We start from the raw sequence: 16,702 nt of genomic DNA on the forward strand, positions 1-16,702 counted from the left end.
GTAATAATTAATTCAACTGAAAGATGTTAAATCTCCAAGATCTGATGCCCAATATACTAAGATTTTAAAACTGGCAGCTGCAGAAAGAGAGGGTGCCTTGATTGAAATCTTGCAGCCTTCTCTAGATTCTGCTAATAGTCCCAATGAATAACTATCATGATAGAAAAAAATATGCTTAAGAATTTAATTCCTCTAGATCTTTTGGATTGTATCCGAAGATTTTAAAAGCAGGATACATGGATAGTGGGTGCATCAGTAGTAATCTTCCAGGACTTCATTCTGGCGAAGTCCCAGAGCAGTGGAAAACTGCCAATGTAACACCTTCATTCAAAAAAAACACAAGAACAGATAAATATTGACCAATTAGCTTAATAGTTGTCATTAGGAAAATATTGGAATCTGTGCATAGTTATGCAGAAGGACATGGATAGTTTAAGTGAGTGGGCAAAGGTCTGGCAGATGGAGTACAATGTTGATAAATATGAAGTCATCCATTTTGGTATGGAGTACAGCAAAAAGGACGATTATTTGAACAGTAAAAAAATATTATTGCACACTGCTGTGCAGAGGGACCTGTGCAGGAATCACAGAAGGTTAGTCTGCAGGTGCAATAGGTAATTAAAAAGGCAAATGGAATTTTGTCCTTCACTGCTAAAGGGATCAAGTTTAAAAGCAGAGAAGTAATGTTACGGCTGTGCAGGGTGCTGGTGAGGTCACATGTGGAGTACTGTGTACAGTTTTGGTCTCCTTACTTGAGAAAGGATGTACTGTCACCAGAGGGGGTGCAGAGAAGGTTCACTGGGTTGACAGGGTTGGCTTATGAGAGAGACCCAGTAGACTGGGATTATATTCATTGGAATTTAGAAGAATGAGGGGGGAATCTTACAGAAACTTTTAAAATTATGAAGGGAATAGATAAGATAGAATCAGGGAGGATGTTTCCAGTGGCAAATGAAACTAGAACAACAAGGCATAGCATCAAAATTAGGAGAAGCAGATTTAATTGAATTGAGGAGGAACTTCTTCAACCAAAGAGTAATCTGTGGAATTCCCTGCTGAGTAAAGTAGTTGAGGCTTCCCCATTGAATGTTTTTAAAGCTAAGATAGATCATTTTTGGAACAATAAAGGAATTAAGGGTTATAGTGAGAGGGAGAGCAAGTAGCGCTGAGAGTGAAGGGCTTATGCTCGAAACATCGACTCTCCTGCTCCTCGGATGCTGCCTGACTGGCTGTGCTTTTCCAGCACCACACTCTTCAACCAGAAAAAGATCAGTCATCATCTTATGGAATGGCAGAGCAGGCTCGAAGGGCCAGATGGACCACTCCTGCCCCTGGTTCTTATGTTCTTGTGTTATTGTAATAATTCAGGAAGTCGGACTGCAAAAGGAACATCATTTGTTGTTAAACACCAAAGTAGATTTTTCTTTCTTTCAACCCAGAAGTGTTATCGCACAGAACTGAACAAACGTCCAACCACCAAAATCACTGCATTTTTTTGTTGTTTTTTTTAAAAAAACTGTTAACCACTGCTGGTAAAAACACCCATGGAGCCAATTCAATCTTTACATGCAAAGCCCATTAAAGGCAAATGGGTCTGCTTTATAACCGGCTCAAATGATGAGTGACAGTTGGGAAGGCCATTGCCAGCACTCAGCTCCACAGGGAGATTATGCGCTTTCAGCCATATTGGGGTTTTTACAGTTATAAAAGATAGTGGAGCATTTGGAAGTACATCAGAAAATTAAGTAGTCAGTATGGCTTCATGAAGGTAAAATCATTTCTGGCAAATTTATTAGAATTCTTTGAGGAAATAGCAAATAGAATAGATAAAGGGGAAGCAGCAGTTATAATGTTATTGTATTTCCAAAAAGCACTAAACATTACTCGGTAAGACAAGAGCCCAAGATGCTGGGAGTAGTACATTAGCAAGGATGGAGAATTGGCTAACTAACAGAACACAATTGTGACAGTGGGGGAATTTTCAAGATGACAACTAGTAGTAGAGTGCCACAGGGATCAGTGCTGGGAACACTATTCACAACATATATTAATGACTTTGGGGACAAAAGTAAATGCACTACCAGCAAGTTTGCAGAAGATGCATCATTAGGTGGGAAGTTACGTAGTGAGGATGACATGATGAATCTACAGAGGGATACAGACAGGCTAAATGGGCAGTTGAAATAACGATGTGGGGAGAAATGAAAGTTATACATTTTGGCAGGAAAAATGAAATACCTGAATATTATGTAAATGGAAAAAGACTGCAGATAGCTGCAGCAGAGGGATTTTGGGATCCTCCTGTATGAATCACAAAAAGCTAGCATCCAAGTTTAGCAGGCAATAGGGAAGGCAAATGGAATTTTGCCAGTTATTTCAAAGAGAATGGAGTATAAAAGTAAAGAGGTTTTCATAAAACTATGCAAGGCACCAGTCAGGCCACACTTGGAACAGTTTGGATCCCCTTGTCTAAGGGAAGACATACTAGCATCAGTAGCAATCCAGAAAAGGTTCACAAGGTTGATTCAAATATGGAGGAATTTTCTTTTGAGGAGAGATTACATAGCTTGGGCTTTACTTAATGTTTAGAAGAATAGGGTATATTAAGATTCTTAGGGGCTTGACACAGTAGAGAGGTTGTCTCCCATTGTGGAAGACTTGAGGAGCAGAGAGCATACTCTCACAATAAGAGGTCAGCCATTTAAGACAGAAATGAGGAGGAATTTCTTCTCTCAGAGAGTAGTGCATCTGAGGAATTCTTAAATTCAGAGGGGTATTGAGGCGAGCTCATTAAAAATATTCAAAGCTGAGAAAGGCAGATTTTGAAATCATTAAAAGGGAGTCAAGAGTTAATGGAAGAAAATTGAAAAGTGTGGATTATCATGTCAGCCACTAAATGGTAGAAAGACTAATGAGCTGAATAGCCTGCTTTTTCACCTACATCTTGTGGTCAGCAAACATATCATTGCTAAAAGGAAGGAGAGGGAAAACAGAGAATAAGGGCCGATTAACCTGATATCAGTGGTATGGAAAATTCTGGAATCCATTATTCAGGAAGAGATGGCAGGAAACTTTGAAGATCTGAACACAATTAAGGTATACGTTGTATGAAAGAGAAATCACATTTGAAAGATCTAATAATTTTTGGAGAATGTAAATAGAAGGGGGAATAAAACAGGGTATAGTATATTTTTATTTTCAATAGAAGGTTGACCAGATGGCACATTAAAGTTTATGGCATAGATAAGATTTCATGGTGTTGTTGGTAATATATCAGCATTTAAAAATTGCTTAAAAGTTAGAAGATCAGAATAAACATATTATTTTCAGCTTGGCATGTCAACAGTTGTGAGACTTAGCAAGGATTATTTTTGTGGTCTCAATTATTGGCAATTTATATTAATTACAGGTGAAAAGTATGATATTCAAATTTGCTGATGATACAAAGCTTAATCAGCAACTGATTTGAGTAAGTGAGTGGGCAAGAACGTAGCAGATGGAGTTATAATGTGAAGATAGATTATTCATTTCAGTACTAGGAATAGAAAATCAGATTTGTTTTCAAAAATGGTGAGTAAGTATTAGATGTCGATGTTCATAAAGATAGGGGTTTCTGTAAAAAATTAATATGCAGTTATATGAAACAAATGGTCTATTGTTTTTATTGTAAGGGAGTTAGGGTTCAGGAGCAAGAAAGCCTTGCTGCAATTGTACAGGGTTTTTGTGAGACGATACATGGAGTATTAAGTATAGTTTTAAAGAATCATAAAATCAAATAGTGCAGAAGTGGCCCTTCACTTCATCAAGTCTGTACTACAAAAACTATATTAAATTTACACTAGTCCCACTTTTCAGCACTAAGACCATAACTTGAATTAATGGCGCTTCAAGTGCTCATCCAAATCATTGTTAAAGGTTGTGAAGTTTCTTGCAAATACATTTCCAGGCAGTGCATTCCAGACCCATCACTCTTGGTGAAAAGAAAATTCTGCAAATCCCCTGTAAACCTCCTGTCTTTCCCTTTAAAATTATATACCTTTGTTACTGACCCTTTGACTAAGGGAAGCAGCTCCTGTCTATTCACCTTCTTCAAGCCCCTCAATCTTACAGTCTTCTATCAGGTCCCTGCTCAACCTTCTCTGCTCCAAAAGAAAACCAGAGCTTATCCAGCTCCTCTTCATAGCTAAAGTGATCCATCCCAGGCAACTTCCTGGTGAATCTCCTCTGCACTCCCTCCACCGCAATCATACTCTTCCCATAATACGGAGACCAGAATTGCACACAGTATTCCCGTTGTGGCTTAACCAAAGCTCTGTACAGCTCCAACGTAACCTCCCTGCTCTTATACTCAATGCCTCAATTGATAAAGGCAAATGTCCATATGCCTTTTTAACTACCTTATTAACTGTCTTGCCACCTTCGGGGATTTACGGACAAATACGCCAAGATCCCTCTGTTCCTCTTGAGATTCCTAATATCCTGCCATTCATTGAGCCGTCTCACATCTTGTTATTTCTTCCAAAGTACACCAGCTCACACTTATCAGGATTAAATTCCATCTGCCTCTGGTTTGCCCATCTGACCAATCTGTTTATATCCTCCTGTAACCAAAGATCTTCCCTGTCACGTCAACCACCTGGCCATTTCTTGTATCATCTGCAAACTAACCATCTCATCTACATAATTTGTATATATCATGAACAATAAGGCGGCCTGCACTGATTCCTGTGGTACACCACTGGACATTGGCCTCCAGCCAGACAAACAACTTTCTATCACCACCCTCTGTCGCCTGCCACTAAGGCAATTTTGGATCCAACATTGGCTATTACTCGCTTTATCAATCTCCCATGTGATACCTTGTCAAAAGCTTTGCTGAAATCCATATAAACTACATCAACTGCACTACCTTCAATACACTTGATCATCTCATTATAAAACTCAACTAGATCTGTTAGGCATGATCTTCCTCTGATAAAGCATTTCAAATATCTCTGATCAATACTGCCCACAGGAAGTGTTGAACACTGATATAATTACAACAATTAAAAGGCATCTGGACATGAATAGGAAGGGTTTAAGAGAGTTTTGGGCCAAATGCTGGCAAAACAGGACTATATCAGTTTAGGATATCTGGTCAGCATGGACAAGTTGGACCGAATGGTCTGTTTCTGTGTTATACAGCTCTATGACTCGAACTAAGCCTTGCTCCTTTTAATGGAGATTAATTCACTCTTTCACAATTTTTTCCGATAGTTTTCCTACCACTGATGTGAGACTGACTGGTCTGTAATGCCCTTGTTAATCGTTAGCACTCTTCTTGAAAACTGGAACTACATTAGCTGTCATCCAGTTTTCTGGCACCTCCCGTGCAGCCAGAGAGGTCCACTGAAATTTCTTTCCTCATCTTCCATAGCAGCCTAAGATACAACTCACCTGGAACTGGAGATATGCCCATTTTTAATCTACCAAAATTTCCAATACTTCCTCACTTCCGAAATCAATCTGCTCAAGAAGCTCACAGTCCATCTTCTTCATGTCTGGACTTTTATCTTCCTTCTCCCAGTGAAGACAGGTGTGAAGTGCTCACTTAACATTCTAACAATGTCATCCAGCCCCTTCCCCTTTGGTTCCTAATAGATTGTACTCTTTCTCTGGTTAGTCTCTTCCCCTTGATATGTTTATAATCTTGTCGGCCAGTGCTCTCTCCTTTCTCTGCTAATAACTTAGGATCCCAGTTGATATTTCTATTCTCCACTGTGGCTTCCATTGATTGGCTCACTTTTTACCCTTCTCTTTGCCTTTTTTTTAATCCAATCCTGAATTTCCCTGGGTATGCAGGCTTGTTGCTCCTACCTTTCACCTTAAAGGGAACAATGTTGGCCCTGTACTCTTGTCAATGCCTTTCTGAATGCCTTCCACCATTCTGCTGTAGACTTACCCTCAAATAGCTACTTTGGCCAGATCCTGTAATTTTTAATCAAAATCTTTCCTTCCTCCAATCCAAAACCCTATTTATTCAGACCATCTTTTTGTCTTTTTCCAAAGCAAACTTTAACTATATGGTGTTGCGATTGCTACCAGGAAAATGCTATCGTACTGCCCTGCCGGGTTTCATTCCCCAGAATTCAGGCTAGCACTGCACTGTCTGTTGTTGGACCATTTACATGTTGGCATACATTTTCAAAAAACCTGGCCCCTCTAAACTCTTGATACTATCATTATCCTAATTAATGTTGCGGAGGTTGAAATCACCTTATATAATTATCCTAGCTTTACAGTAAGAACTAAGATATGAACCACAGTTTGAAACTCCTCCCAGTTTCCATTTTATGTCAACCTTCCAGACAAAGGAAAATTGCTTCATGGTAGTTTACACCAGGGATAGTTATTGGAAGACAAAGGCTATCCATGACCCCTACCAGATCGGTCAATGCACTAAATAAAATTTGTCTTCTAATTGATGTTGAGTGTTGAAAATGCCAGTGAAGCCAAGAAGACAACGGGGAAGCTGAGAACCTAACAAAACACAGGGGGACTGTGCACAAGATTTGAGGGACTGACCTTCAAGCAGGTTCCTAGTCAACATTCCGCTGCTCAATTTGAGAAAATTGAAAACACCACAATTGTCAACCCATGTACTAAACAGGAGGGAAGCAGAGTGACACTGCCAAAGCAATCATTGAAACACATTATTGTTTGCATTAAACCAAATTTAAATCAAACTTAACTGGTTGGAAAAATAGGGATGTATCTTACATCTTTTTTGAATATGTTCCAAATTGTGTCAAGCTTTTGGGAGGTTTTTTCTCCACCCACCGCATCTTACCAAACTCACCACATTAACTGATGAAGGGCTTTTGCCTGAAACGTTGATTTTCCTGCTTCTTGGATGCTGTCTGACCTGCTGTGAGACCAACACATTAAGGACCTACCCACACCAATGGCATCAAGTCCGCACAATTTAGATGGCATGTTGCTCACAGCCCACAGCATTAACTTGCAAAGAGATTTATATAAAATAAAAACTGAACTCAGACTAATTTGTCCTCTGGCTCACCATCCATCACAGCAACGTGACCTATTTCACTGCACCTTCCTCACTGCTTTCAATGTTCACATTCCCACTTGAGTACGATTGAGTAATTGTTATGAGTCATCAGCACAAAGACCTTTAGTTCAAATTTTGAATGAACAGATTTAATAAAATGCAGGCTGTCTCCAAAATGACAAAATCTTTCAGGGTGTCTTTAAAAATCCACTGGCTCACTGAAGCCCTACGTGAAAAGAAGTCTGTAACCCTGATCATCTCCCACATTTCAAAGGAAAGTAACTCATCATCTTCCAACCAAACATTTATTCATTCTTTTTGTATAAATCCCCATCATTACTTTGTTAAGTCTGAAGGCTGCATGCCTTTTTTTAAATTAATTCAAGGATGTGTATGCCATTGGCTGGGCCAACATTTATTATCCACCTAAACTGCCCTTGAGAATGGTGGTGTACTGCTTTCTTACAGTTCATGTGGTGTAGGAGACTCACAGGTTCGAGATTAGAGTGGTGCTGGAAAAGCACAGCAGTTCAGGCACCATCCGAGGAGCAGGAAGATCGACGTTTCGGGCAAAAGCCCTTCGTCAGGAATACAGGCAGAGTGCCTACAGGGTGGAGAGATAAATCTTTTCCAGCACTACTCTAATCTAGAATCTGGTTTCCAGCATCTGCAGTCCTTGTTTTTACGTAGGAGACTTACAGCGCTGTTCGGAAGGGAGTTCCAGGATGTTGACCTCCTGACTGTGAGGAATGGTCATAAAATTCCAAGTCAGGATGGCGTGTGGCTTGCAGGAGAACTGGCAGCTCCTGTGTATCTGCGGTCCTTCACTTTCTAAATGGTAGAGGTCACAGATATACAGACTAATCAGTCCTTAATGGAGAGAACAGGTTGAACTCCCTGTAAAATCAATACCTTGGCTGACTAACTTTTAACTCTTTCTAATCCCTAAACTTACAAGAGGAGAAATTGGCGTGGGTTCTCAGAGGTCCAGAAAGTAAAATGCTGGAAAATGAAGTGGCTGAAATAATGATGCAGAATCACCAAATCACTCTTTATTACATGGGCTCTGACCAGTCATCTCCAAACCAGTCCCTAAACTGAGACCACCTTCTGAATCCCCTGTTTATGTCTGTTTGCCAGGCCTCCATGATTGGGGGTGTTAACTTGGGCCAATCAAGGGGATCTCATAGTCAATGAGATCCATGTGGCCCCAGTTCCAATCACTACATCAGGCAATGGAAAGCACAGGTTTCAGTTGCACTGCCATCTAAATTATGAAAGTTGAGCAATGTTCTTTAATGTATGTACACCAAGAAATGTCAGCATCTTTGATATTCTGATAAAGTGTAAACCAAATACTGACAGTTTTCATTGTTCTTTCTCCTTTATGAAATGTGTGCACTTTAAAAAGGAGGTTTATATACACAATGGGGAAAATGGATAAGAAAATTATCACTGATGGATGACACAAATGTTTTGTGCAAGTTTAAATTAGCTCAGTACAATAATCTGTTTTCAAAAGTTAGCCTTGGCCTGAGAAAGCAATTGCAGGCATTGCATCTGCTAAATAACTTGCCTATACTCTGTACTTACAAATGATCTCTCATGAATATGAAGAAACAGGGATTCCTTCAAAGCTAATCAACTGATAAAAGTGAAGGCTGTTTAGAATATGAATATTCATTTTACTGGAACAAGGGAGTTCTTCATTCAACTAATGTCAGATCACACAACGCAAACAATATCAGAACAAAGGAGATAAATAATATAGAATAACAAATGATAAATATTATAGGCACAGAATAGTACAGCAGAAAGAACTATGATATAGATAAAGTTGAATGAAGGAAAATAAGAAATAGGTTTCATTGTTGCAGTTCTATTCAACACATCTGTCAGTCAGTTTGGAGGCATGTTAACAAAGAATACATGGAACATGAAAGACAATGTAAGCCTCCAATCTTTGTTTTCATTTCCTCTTGAATGTGAACTAAAACAAATGACATCAGGTGAAATCACCAAAGAAAAACATACTCAAGTTATGAAACTAAAATGAATTTGGGGTTCAATTTTCACAAAGTATATTGCTAACAAACATTATTTACCAATTAACTGCATTGTTATGTTAAGTATAACTTGTCAGAAGCTTCTGTTCACAACAAGTCACTGTCATTGTGACAGCTTACCACCTCTAATTATTCCAGATCCATTCCAAGGTGACCAAAGAAGGATACTGGATTAGTGGTGCTGGAAGAGCACAGCAGTTCAGGCAGCATCCAACGAGCAGAACAGAGTCAGCCATGACCCAAGAAGCCATTCTTGCACTCAATTAGATCACAGCTGTGGTACAACTGTATCTTCTATCCATATCACTTGACATTGTTACCTTAAATAAATTGTCAATCTTAGATTTAAAAATATAAACTAAGCCATAATCCACAGCCTACCAGAAGAAATGTTCTACTTACCTACCCAATTAAACTTTTCATTCATTAAATGCCTCAAGTGAGTTCTAAACCTACCCAAGGTAACACAAGCCAAATTTATGTAAGCCAGCCTCAACTTAAACCTTTAAGGCAGGTCTTCTCAAATGACCCCCCAGTAGATTTGCAAAGTGAGGTCAGAGGTTATGAGCACTGAGGCAAAAATGGCAGACCCTTTAAATGCTCCATTTCTTTAAGTAATGGGTGTGGTCTAACTTATCGGTCAACAGACCCGATTCCTGCTCCAAATGAAAACTGTGAAAAGGTAAATTATTAAACATCTTAGGAGATTAAAATATTTTCCCTCCCACCATCTGTACACTGTGGGGCCATGACACTTTATAAGCCTTGAAATGGGATCAGACTGGGAAACAAATACAAAAACAGTATTTTATGATAAGCTTTATTTGGTGGTCCCTATTTACCTTTTCAGTGGCTTGCTCAGTCATTTTAGAGGGCAGTTTACAATCAACCCACATTACTATGGATCTGGACTCACATGTAGGCCAGACTGGGCTCAGATTTCCCTCCTTAAAGGTCATTTGTGAATAAGAAATGTTTTCATGACTATCAATAATGGCTGCTATTTGACTAGATTTCAGTCACAAATTTTATAGAATTCAAATTTCACCAATTACTATCGTGAGATTCAAACCCACAGCTCCAGAACACTGGCCTGAAGTCCTGGGTTATTAGTCCAGTGATATTACCTCATCATTAGCACACCCCTGCCAACACCCCCAAGACACTTTGCAAAATCTCCAGTCCATCTCAAAGAAGATGGAATACAAGATTAACAGTCTTTTCAATTACATTTTGCATCATCCTTGAGTCTGCTCCACAATTGGTGAGTTTTATTCAGCTTTTCGACTTACAAAAGGTGATCAGTAGTCCGTAAGAAAGTGGGAAAATTCACTTATAAAGCACATTGATTGTGAAGTGGTTTGAAGTGTTCACAATCAGCGTAGTCACTGCTGTAATGCAGATGACAGTTTTCCCTGCAAGCAAAGGAGATCCTTTTTAGCTCCTGTCTTCTTTCCTTCTAAAAGGTCCAAACTCTCCTTTCAAGTGAAACAAGGACATATTTGTACACCTTTCAATTTACTATTTTTACTCACTCCTTATGACTAGATTTCCCTCATTGAGAGAAGACCACATTTTGTTAGAGCACCTCCCTTCACAGCACAAAATGTGAAGAATTTGCTATTTCAATTCCCAATCTTGCTTCCACTGGCCTTGGTAAGACACAATGTTCTAATGAAGCTCAATACAAACTAGAAGAAACAACACCTCATCTTTTGACTCAGCACTCAAAAGTCTTTGTCACTCACCGTGTTCACCAATTTTTCAACATAACCTTTTCTTCCAATTTTTTTACTGCCTCAATTATTTTTCTGGTTTCTTTCTTCGATCCTTCTATTTTCATTTGAACAGCTGCTCTTCAGCCATTTGTATCTCATCAATACATTTGTCTTTTCCTTTCTGTAATATGTTGATTTTGACTTTTGTGCCATGTGACCCTTTAATCTCTCCTGCTTTCCCCACTGTCACGGAGCTTCTCTGTAGATCATCCTTCCCCACACTACTTGAAAACAACTAAGTCTTTAAAAGGCAACTACACAATTAGCTGAGAGAAAAAATAAGGGGAGAAATATGTTGCAAAGCTGAGAGGTGACAGATATAATTAGGCAGTAGGAGGGTGATGTGTGTGGAGTATAAACTACACATAGTCCACTGAGGTCCACGCATTGCTGGGGCTTCTGAGGCTGCAGCCAACGCATTGGCATTCCAACAGGAACCTCCCAACAACTGCACGGCTCGTTCGAGAGAAAACTAGTCATCAGTAAACTCACAACATGCTGCTATTGTGACAGAATACTAGCCAATTCATAGCCATGTGTAGTTATTGAAACATAATTTGTCTTATCAGAATCATTGGGAAGATTACTTAATGATTTTTTTCTTCGTCTATCCAAGCCCTTCCATTTTCTTTAATCCACTTACCCAAAATACCAACAGCACTCAGTATAATAGTACAAGCTGAGCTGTGATGGGCAGGGCAATTGCATTCCTGTTTGTAATTTGTCATGCATAATGATAAACAAAAATAACTCCAACCTGGATAATGTTCAAACTTCAAGACGCATGACCAAAAAGAAAATGCTTCTGTTGCACTTCACACATATCTGTGTGTAATAAAGACAGCATTTCACATGATCCTGTGTTCACATGGATTTCTCAGTGGAGCCAACAAAACCAGATTTTCCGATGACCAGGCAGTCATTCCAGCGGAGAGGAGAGTTGTGTATGGGCACCCCAAGGAATCCCCATAGAAAGAAACATTAATAATAGGATCAGGAGTAGGCCACTTGGCCTTTTGAACCTGCTCCACCATTCAATACGATCATTGTTGATATTCTATCCCAATGCCATATTCCTGCTTTCTCCGTATACCCCTTGATGCCTTTAATATTTAAAAATAACTCTCTTGCTTGAGCATACTCAGCAACCCAGCCTCCATGGTGTTATACAGTCACAAATTCTACAAGTTCACCACCTTCTGGAGGGAAGACATGTATCTGTATCTCAGTTCTAAATTGCCTACTCTGTATCCTGAGACCATGAATCCTAGTTCGACACTCACCCGCCAAGAAAAATGTCCTCCCTACATCTTGTCCGTCCAGCCCTATTAGAAGTTTGTACAATTCAATTAGATCCCATTCATCCTTCTGAAGGCTAGTGAATACAAGTCCAGCCAAATTAATGTATCTCATTGGACAGTCATGCCATCTCTGGTATCACCCAGTGAACCCCTGCTGCAGCCCATCTATGAAAAGTATATCCTCTCTTTAGCAGAAAGATCAAACTTGTACAGTACTCCAAATGTGATCTTAACAAAGCCTATTGTAGCAGGGGGCAAAGGGATTTCCCAAGAAGTTGAAGATTCTGGTGGGTAATTCCTCTATACCTGGAACCCTTTGAAAGCCTTCATTTAAACCAGAGGATTCTGGCAGTTCTGATGAAATAAATAAAGAATTACTCAGGAGACATCAAACTATTTAATAAATACACTAATTCCTCACTAGCTATTTATATAAATGACCCTAGACTGAGTATTTTAAAACAGGGGCATGTTTGTCTTCCTGGGATATCTTTACCCTACAAAGGAGCTGGCAGAATGGAAGTGAGACTCCAAGTTACTAAAGGAGCCCCAGCGGAATTTCCCCTCAGAAATGCAGAGTTCTATCCTTTCCTAAGAATGAAGATTGCCACTTCTTGCAAAATCCATAGAATCACAGAATGTTACAACCCAGGATCCATTTGTCATTCCTCCCTGTGCTGACTCTTGGGATGAGTTATTTAATGAATTTAGACTCAACTATCCTTTCCCCATATCCCTGGAATTATTTTTCCTTCATATATTGTTCCAGTTTTCTTTTGAATGTTCTATTGACTCTGCCTCCACCATTTTTCAGGCAATGCATTCCAGATCACAATACACTGAAAAAAAAATTATTGTTTCCATACATTGGATCTGGACCACTCCCTAATCACCTTGAACTTCTGCCCTTTCTGCTGGGGGAAACTGCTTTTTCCTTGTTCGCTCTACCAATATAAGCAATTATTTTTTTTAACCTCTGTGACATCTCCCCTTAGCTTTCCTCAATCTCAGGAGGTCAAAGAGCTTCTCTGCTTTCCAGCACCTCAGGTAGCATTTTTGTGAATCTCTTCTATATTCTTTCCAAACTCTTGACATCCTTCCTGAAATCTAGCATCCAGTGTTGAACACAATACTCCAGGCGTGGCATGATGAAATTATCAAGAAAGTAACTTTCTTGAATCACTGCAGTGCATGTCATGTCATTACAACTATAGTGCTGTTAGGAAGCAAGTTCCAGACTTTGACACAGCAACAGTGAAGGAATAGTTCCATGTCAAGGTGGCAAGTGATCATGTTCCCATGTATCTGCTGCCCTTATCCTTCGAGGTCAACAGTTGCTGCCATGGTGCTGAAAGGAAACTGGTACCTCACCATTCGCCTATACATTGCTGGTCTTCACCAACCCCAATCCCCAGGCCAATAATGGATTGCGGCACCCACTACCAGAGGCAATGACAGAAAAGGACAAGAAGTAGTACCTAACCATGAAGAAGCTGGGTGGGCAGACGAGGGATGGTACATTACTGAGAAAGGCCACCAAGAGAACTGTGCTTGAGAGACTGGGAGACCTAGAAAGTTGCCAAGTATCTTGTGATATTTTCCATCAAATGAATAAAGTTGGCATGCCCTGTTATGCGCGATACAGGTCATGGATTTTGAACATGTATTGAAGGAACTTGTAGATGCAACGCACTGTTGTTATTGTGCATCAGTGTTGGAAGGACTGAATATTTAAGGAGGTAGATGGGGTACCAGTCAAATGGGTTGTGTTGTTCTGGAAAATGTCCAGTGCCTCAAGTATTGTTGAAATTGCACTTATCCTGTCCAGTGGAGGGGGATGCTATCATACTGCTGACTTAGGGAGTCAGTAAATGAGAATCTGTATAAACAGTCAAAAATAAAACTGACTTTCTTAACCAAGAATAGGGGAAAATACAACATGCTTTGCAAAGTTAACTAGAAACAAACTATGGATAGGCAGATGCAGTGACCCAAATCACTTTATGCTTTCTATGCAAAGAAGGCACTTTAACCCTTGGGGGCAAAAGTTCATATTAGAATTTAAAATGTAACATGTAGAAGTTGAGTCTTTGAAAGGAGTAAAAAGGTTTACTTGAAATTAGAAATGTTTCTTTGAAAGGGAACGGTTTCATTTCCACTTCTGCTTTCAAAGTCACCAAAATTTAGCATCACTGAAAATACCTCAGCATCAAGTTCTGCTTGGAACATCAAAACAAGCGACAGGAGCAGCAGCACAGCCTCACACACTACATTAATGCAATTGACATTCATACAAAGTTAGTCAGATTCAGGAATAATGTGTAATCATTCAGTTCCATTACATGGTTGGTACTGTGACTACTACATGTTGGAACTCTAATAACGTCAGAAACAAAAACAGAAATGGCTGAAAAACTCAGCAGGTCTGGTAGCATCTGTGGAGACAGAAAGCAGAGTTAACATTTTGGGTCCAGTGACCCTTCTTCAGAACATCTAATTATGTCATTTGCTTTTTTTTGAACAAAAACACTGCACTTTAACAGCTAATGTGGAGGAAAAGGAGATTTGGCCCACACATTCATTCTAAGAGTTTTTGCAGTAAAGGTCTACCTCCTTAATTTGACTTTCTCTGAGTTGCTGAAGGGAGTACAGTCTAAAACATTGTTTTGCCTCTACAGATGATCTCTGACCAGCTGTGTGCTCCCAATACAGTGGATATTGTTTCAGTTGTCCAGAGCATGTGCTTTTTTTTGGGTGGATTTGGATCTTGGCGTGCATTACTCATCAGGGAAAACATGAATTTTAGCAGATGGCTAACACAAATAATGTTACTTAAATTTAGCACCACATACACAATCAACTAATAATGTTACCATACAACTTATAATAACAGACAAAAATGAGATTTAAGCAGGCATGAATGGTTTGAGATGTTTATCTATAATTGCTTTGACATGTCAGTTTTATAAGTTAAAATGATACCTGGCTTTCTGATTACTTGCGCTAAAAAAAATCAAATCTGCATAATTTCTTATGAAGGTTCCGAAGTTAATTGTGAAATATACACCCAGACACTTCCTGAACGCTGACCATGTCTACGTTTTCCATAAAAACCAATGCAAGTTTATAAACTTTCTGAAAGGAAGACAAAAACAATGAGGCAGTCATTTTTAATGCAGCCGTACAGAAACCGAACGCCAGGCGAAATCGATTCCATTACTTGACAATTTGAGTAAGAAAAGTGATAAAGTTCGTTGAACACAGCATGTGTCTGCAAGTATTAACACGACTATTTTCCAACAGGAATGCACAAACAATCTCAAAATGAGGGGTGCATGTTTAAAAGATTGCAAACTTTGCTGGAAGTCATGTGAAATCGCATGTTTGGTACAGTCAGATCTGTACATACTTTTGTTTCACACCTTAATAACTCAACCTACCTGAAACAGGACTGTGCTTAAAGCCCGTGCGCTCTGCCTGTTCCCCCTCGCTTCTACGCAGCTCACTTCAGATGCTTTTGAAACAGCACACGTTATATTCTCTCCACTTACAGAAATAAACTCGGCACTAAGTTGAGGTTGCCAGCTAATACTTGTTGAATGCAAATACAGTGTTTAAACCTGCTCATTTCAGCTTGCCCAATCATACCGTCCACCAGCAGTAACCCCGCGAAGCAGAGAGAAGCAGGAAGTGGCAAAAACATTTGGAGGCTCATCCTTCGTCCTCCTGGCCACGACTTTAGATGGCGCTACTTTGTTAAAGCAAAACCATTCGCTGCATCTAACAGGTTTGCAGCTTTTCTGTTAAGATTTGGAGATGCCAGTGTTGGACTGGGGTGTACAAAGTTAAAAATGACACAACACCAGGTTATAGTCCAACAGGTTTAATTGGAAGCACTAGCTTTCGGAGCGCTGCTCCTTCATCAGGTGGTTGTGGAGGACACAATTGTAAGACACAGAATTTATAACAAAAGTTTACAGTGTGATGTAACTGAAATTATACATTGAAAAATACCTTGATTGTTTGTTAAGTCTCTCATCTGTTAGAATGACCATGATAGTTTCACTTCTTTCATATGTAAATCACAAAACTTTTTATTAAAAAAGTTACATTCTCAGGTTAACTTTAACAATTGGTGTCAGCCCAGATAATGTATTGAAGGTGTTAGCCCCCTGTGTGTTGTTGTCTGTGCCATAATGTTTAAACTGATCCTAATCTAAAAAAAGAATTGACAGAATCTTACATGGATTCATGCAGTTTTTGAGCAAGGTACATTGTACTTTGCTTTCCCTTGACGGTCAACAATGATCATCACTGGACTCTGTCTTGCAGATTTGCGATTGAATCCATCCCCCCAGAATATTTACTGAGTGTCTGGTTCAGGAGTTCAGCAATGATTAGAGGAGGCTGTCACACCTCCCCCCCTCCCCCTCCAACCAGTTGTGGGACTTTACCTGGTAACTCAGTGCATCTTAGCAGGACACAGAAGTGGAGTGAGGTGATCTG

General features: G+C 39.6%; 1 protein-coding gene across 7 annotated transcripts in view; it reads right to left on the reverse strand.

The window, feature by feature from the left end:
• The window catches only part of arap2 (ArfGAP with RhoGAP domain, ankyrin repeat and PH domain 2), a 320,143-nt gene extending 304,262 nt beyond the window's left edge, over positions 1-15,881 (reverse strand). For all 7 annotated transcript variants that reach the window (XM_072566652.1, XM_072566631.1, XM_072566592.1 and 4 more), the window contains exon 1: positions 15,637-15,881. The gene's annotated coding sequence lies outside the window, so the exon portion shown is untranslated. The remainder of the gene's footprint in view (positions 1-15,636) is intronic.
• Between the last annotated feature and the right edge of the window lie 821 nt (positions 15,882-16,702).

This window comes from Chiloscyllium punctatum, chromosome 1, assembly GCF_047496795.1.
Source record: "Chiloscyllium punctatum isolate Juve2018m chromosome 1, sChiPun1.3, whole genome shotgun sequence".
Lineage (NCBI taxonomy): Eukaryota > Metazoa > Chordata > Chondrichthyes > Orectolobiformes > Hemiscylliidae > Chiloscyllium > Chiloscyllium punctatum.